Raw genomic sequence first — 6,000 nt, 5'->3', positions numbered from 1 at the left:
TTCTGGGACCTAATTAAAATTGTAGGAAGGGGCAGTTATGGAACATAATTGTTTGAGAAGGTGGCAGAGTATAAATACTGCAGTATAGCTTAGCGGCCTTCGTTGAATATTTTTATTGTGGCCCCCACTGTCTCAAAGGTTGAAGACCCCTGCCTTAATCAAACTCTGGCTGGTGGTGGCTGCATGTCTAATCAGCCGCAGTTGTGACTATCTGCCCTGACACCAATGTGATCCATCACAGTTACCCCATGACCAGTGCTAACAGTGCAAGCAGGTCTCACTCTCTGCCATGGCCTCCTAGGTTGTCAGGCTCACCTCAGCACTGACGTGCTATTGTGCATACCAGAATGCTGCCCCCAGCTCTCTCTCCTTCCATTCCTTTGCAGAAGGTGAGGAGTGAAGTATCAGGCTGACGGCTGAGAATATTATCGGACCACTGGGACGGAGTGTACATGTGAGTGTGACAGTTACAACCACAGATTGGGGAGGGGAGGGAAGGGATTGGGGGGGGCACTAGGCTGAAGCTCTGTCTAGGGTGCCAAGAAACCTGGGGTCAGGTTCGGGGTATGTTGGAGTTAAGTAGTTGAGGGATATACTAGGCTTTAGTTCTGAGTTATATTTTCTGGGTTCTTTAACTCTTCCTGAAGGGGGAAGGGGCACTGTTTGGATTCTGCCTTTTCGTCAGTGTCAGTCACTGACCTCCCATGTGTGTGTTTTTAATCACTGAGTTTCTATACAGGTTTGCTGCCTGCAAATGTAAGAGTGTCAGTTTCTGCTATGGTATTTCCTTACATGTAAAAGCTTGATTTTATATAAGTTAAGCTGCTATGCAGGTGTGGTCACATAGTAGTGTTCTTTGGCTGTGTCTGGTATTTAAGCTCTGTCCTGACAATCCACCTTTGCCAGTGATAGCTGATACATGTACTATATGCTTTGGTACAGACTTACAGTCTTCTAATGCTATTTCTGTGATTCCTGTGCTGTTTGCCCTAGTTCAGTATTTTGATAGAGTTGCTAAGTTTGGACTCTGGACTGGCTCCTGGCCCTGTTCCCAGTTTGGTTTTCAGGTGCTCAGGGTTATATTTACTAAAGTGCAGGTTTTTAGAACTTGAGATGTTGCCCATAGCAACCAATCAGATTTTACATAATTATCTAGCACTTTCTAGAAGGTAACAGCTAGAATCTGATTGGTTGCTATTGGCAACATCACCACTTCTAAAAACCTGCACTGTACTTAAGTAAATTTACCCCTCAGAGTCCATTTCTGGCTGAGTTGATATTGTTTCATCTGTAGAGCTATTTCCCTTCATGTTTATTTACCCATTGGCTGATATCTGGTGGTATACTGTATCATTTGGTACTTCAGGTATTCAGCTAATCCACATCCAGTCTGGTCTGCATTGTGATCACCATCTGCACTCACCAACATCCACCTAGAGTGATAAGAACTGTACTAGACTTAGCTTGGGGACTCTTGTCGCATTCACAGAGTGGCTCTGGGCCATCTCATACTTGCCTACTTTTTCTTTTTCTTCCCGGGAGAAGCCTGGGCAAGAGAAGCAGGAAAGTGGCGATGGGGGGTGGGGCCTGATGATTTGCATAATTAACCCCCACCCTTGCAGTAAATTGCCACGATTGGCTCGAATTTAAATAAGGAGTGGGGCCAAATGACGCAATTCATGCAGAATAGCGTCATTAAGCTTCACCCCCTACACTGAGACCCGCGTTTGGCCCAAAAATGCTCCCCATTCCAAAATGCGAGTGAAATACCTACACTTCCTGGGGTACGGGGGGTTACCCAAAAAATTGGAAGCCTCCCGCAAATTCCTGGAGGATAGGCATGTATGGCCCATCTCAGTCATTAGATGTACCTGGACTCTGTTTATGCTGATATTATATTGTGTCTCTTTCTTTACCATGTCTGCCTAATGTATTTCTGCATTGTAATGGGACATTCATATAAGGAATCTGCCTTACAGTATGCTCTGCAAGTGACATTCTGCATTTAATATTCTGCATATATATTTTGTTCATACTGTACTTGCCTACATCAGAAGTTCTGTTTATCTATTCTGTATAGTGACATTCTGGATTTAATTGTTTATGCTACATTTATTATACCAATAAATACTGTAATATTTACTGTAAACACACCTCATAATTTCTGCTACAAACCTAACAGATGTGAGATTGCTTCATTTATTGAAGGCATTTTACTGTGTACTTCTGGAAAAGACATGGGAAAGGAATGTAATAGTTTAATATTTTTTGTGAATTTTACTTTGCCAAAAATTGCAGCCGGATCGCAATGACATTTATATCCATGTTGCGGCATGTAAAAGCTTACTATTTGGATCCTGCCAGCAGTGGTGTCACAAAGGGGGTGCGGACTGCACCTGAGTGTCACCCACCGAGGTGTGACACCAAAGTGCCGACTCCTCCTCAGTAACAGGAGCCGGGTGCTGTACTGTAGCATTATGTGCAGCACTCGGCTCCTGACACAGTGAGGGAGCTGACACTGCAAAACAAACTGTCCCCGGGGGGGCAGTCCACATCTCTTGCACCCCTGGAGTGACAAAAATGGGGGTTCGGGCTGTGAGGCCATGCCCCCACCTGCGAAGACATGTCCCTTTTTTTGCCGGTGCACTGGTTAGCCGTGAGCTCTACAAGGCAGCCCATCCTTAACCGTACCAGGTGTCAGAACAGGTAGGGACGCAACTGCCTGCCAGTGAGTTATGCACAATTCCACTTCAATAGGTCGTTTATCAGAAATGACAGGTCACTATGGTACTCTGTCATTGAAACAAATGGGAACACTCAGATTGGTCAGAGTGTGGGAGCTGCCTTCCCCTGACCAATCAAAGCACTCCCATGATCCCTTCAGAGGCCAGAATTCCCAGTGATCAGTTTGCGGGGTCGCGGGTGACATGACATCACCCGCAATGAGAGTGTCACGGCCAGGGTATTTCAGCATGGCGCTAGGCGGGTGTTACCTGTGAGGTCATTGTGGCGCGGGCTGTCTGGTGGCGGAGCTGGTGTCTGGCGGGGGGCTTTGGCTGTGCGCGTTGTTGTGTGGGCCTGTTGTCACTCTGCGATGGTAAGGCCTGGCAGTGTCTCTGTTCCGTTTGGCATGGGCACCGCCATTTTGTCTTCTGGCCATGTGATGCAGCTGGCCAATCCCGGTGAGTCACATGTTCCCTCCGGCCAGTAACAGCACGGCATGTGGTATTTAGGAAGGGTCAGTGCCTTCCTTCTTTGCCAGTGCAATGTGTATCTCAGCCTAGCTGAGGGAGTTCTCTGTGCTTATCCTGTTCCTGTGTAATTCGCTGTCTGCCTGTCAGCTCCTAGCTTCCGCTGGACTACCCTGCTACCTCCACCACCCTTGCCCATACCTGAATGCCTGAGCCAGCTGACATCCTGCTCATTTGCCTTAGTTCACTACCTGCATACCTGGCTTATTATTTTCCTGCATCACTACCTGCATACCTGGTTGATTATTCCAGTCTCACTACCTGCACACGTGGACAGTTCTAATTGTTTCTACTTGGACATTAACCCATTACTACCACCACAGAACTCTAGTGCACGTTTATATTTACCTGGACTTTTATTTACTGCCATATTTTATGTCTACTCAAGCACCTATTAAAAAACCTAGTTTTATATTCAAACCCGCTTCTGTGATCACTCCTGCTACCACCCCTTGTCCACAAACAACCAAGAACATAACAGAGAGGAGCTTGCACTGCTGGATCTAGATAGATCCAGTCAGCAGCAGCATCTAAGCGGGAGCGGTGCCCAGCGGCCAGCATGAAGAGAGGTAAGTGCTGCTCATGGGAGTGGGGCCTGTTCTATACTGGGAGTGGGCACAGCATAAGGGATATTACTGGGGGCACTGCATAATGGGAACTACTGGGGGCACTGCATGAGGGTCTCTAATACAGGGGGGCATTGCATAGAGGGCACTACTGTGGGAACTGCATAAGGGGCATTACTGTGGGCACTGCATAATGGGCACTACCGGTGATACTGCGTAAGGTTTTCTAATACATGTGGCATTGAATAAGGGACACTACTGGGGGCTCTGCATAAGGGGCATTATTGGGTGCACTGCTTAAGGGGCACTACATAATGGACACTACTGGGGGCACTCCATAAGTGGCTCTAATTCAGGGGGCATTGCATAAGGGGCATTACTGGGGACACTGCATAAGGGGCTCTAAGACAGGAGGCATTTCATAATGGGCACAACTACAGTGGTATTGCATAAGGTGCTCTAATACTGGAATACCCCTAGTGCTATCAGAACATGGCTGGCTGTCCCTAGGCAGAGGGAATGGTGTATTTTTACACATTGGCTTCATTTCCCAAAGGACATAAGCCCTGTATTAGAGGCTGATAAAGTCACATGCTACTGTGACGAAACGCGTTAGACTTGTGGTTTTTTCGGACCCTGCTACATTATCTTTCTGACCTCATGTAAGTGGATACAACAAGAACCAGATACTATAGTCACGGCACTCCTGCCATACTAAGTCAGCCAGGCCATCGCTGGATTGCTGAATTAGTGTCAGTCACCTACATCAGTGGTGATCGCTGCACACCTCCAATAAGGATACAGAGCACTTTCCCAGCCTTATTGACATCAACGATTGTGTTTTATTTGTTCATTGGCACACGGGTGTATGACCGGCAGGGGGGCCCCCGCATTACACGGACACAAGCCTTGACTGGTAAGACCTAGTGCTGGTTATAAAAAATTGCTTTGTCCCAGCAATTTTTCCATAATCAGTCTAGGCAGAAGTCTTAGTACTGGTTGCGCTTATGATCTAAGTGGGGGCTGCACTTTTTTTTTCATTTAATTATTTTTTATTACATTTAATATATGTAGCCCAGCAAGAAAGCTGTATTAGCATTTATGTTTCTGCCCAGATCACATCTATTAGTTTGTGACTTGCTCTATATACAAAGCACAGAGTGTTTGCAATATAACAGCAGTGAAGCATATTAGAGCAGAGAAGCTGCATAATTATGTCTGTAAGAAGAATGCATTCAGGAGCTACACCCTTAATGGGGGTTATCAAGCTAAAATGTGCAGACAATTATACAATATGGAAGTTTGCTAAGGAAATGCAATTAAAACATGAATGGTTGTTGAAGGTCACAGTAGACCCAGGTGTAGATCCAGGCCCAAAAAATATAGAGAAAGTCATGGGTACCATAGACTTAAGTGTAGAGCAACATGTGTACTCTATTATACTTGGGAAAGAGTCAGCATATGATATGTGAAAAGCACTACAAGCAGCATATTAAGATGGAGGTCTCATGAGAAGAGTAAATTTAAGACATGTATTGCACAACAACAAACTATGTGAATGCAGCAGTATGAGTGACTATATTGAAAAAATTATGTCTGTTTCTCAGCAATTAACATCTGTTGAAGTGCAAGTAGATGATAAAGAGATTGCTACAGCAATGTTACAGAACTTAACGTCTGAGATTGACTTTCTACTTGTGGCATGTGAAGCAAGCACAGTAAAATTACAAACAGTCAGAGCAAAGTTACTGCAGTTTCATGAACTTTTGCTCTTTGAGTCAAATGCTGAGACTACTACACACAAAATGTGAAAAATTCAGAAAAAGTAAGTTCAAATGCTACAATCGTTACAAGATATGTCATAATTATTTGACCACAAATAAGAGAATGTGTATCCTATGCAAAGCAGGAAATGCAACAATAAAGATTAATAAGTTCTGAGAGTCACATATAGCCACAGAAAGGATTGCTGGTATATCGATGCAGGCACAACAAGGCATTTTATCTGCAATCTTAACTAAAGGCAACCTTATCACAATCAAAGGAATTGGCAATCAAGTACTTACAGCTACTAAAGATGAAACAATTAAAGCCTGCTTGAGAATTAGAAGAAGAACAAAGGTCACAGAAATCCAAGACATGCTTTATGTAGCAGAAATGGGAACAAATCTTATAGCCATTAA

At 44.7% G+C, this 6,000-nt stretch overlaps 1 protein-coding gene across 5 annotated transcripts in view; it reads left to right on the top strand.

Moving 5' to 3' along the window:
* Positions 1–380: 380 nt before the first annotated feature.
* Positions 381–6,000, top strand: part of MLIP (muscular LMNA interacting protein) — a 258,418-nt gene continuing 252,798 nt past the window's right edge. For all 5 annotated transcript variants that reach the window (XM_088479668.1, XM_088479670.1, XM_088479667.1 and 2 more), the window contains exon 1: positions 381–454. The gene's annotated coding sequence lies outside the window, so the exon portion shown is untranslated. The remainder of the gene's footprint in view (positions 455–6,000) is intronic.

This window comes from Taudactylus pleione, unplaced genomic scaffold (assembly GCF_031769625.1).
Source record: "Taudactylus pleione unplaced genomic scaffold, aTauple2 ptg000244l, whole genome shotgun sequence".
NCBI lineage: Eukaryota > Metazoa > Chordata > Amphibia > Anura > Myobatrachidae > Taudactylus > Taudactylus pleione.
Note: the sequence above shows the minus strand (reverse complement) of the source record. Positions and strands in the feature narration are given on the sequence as shown.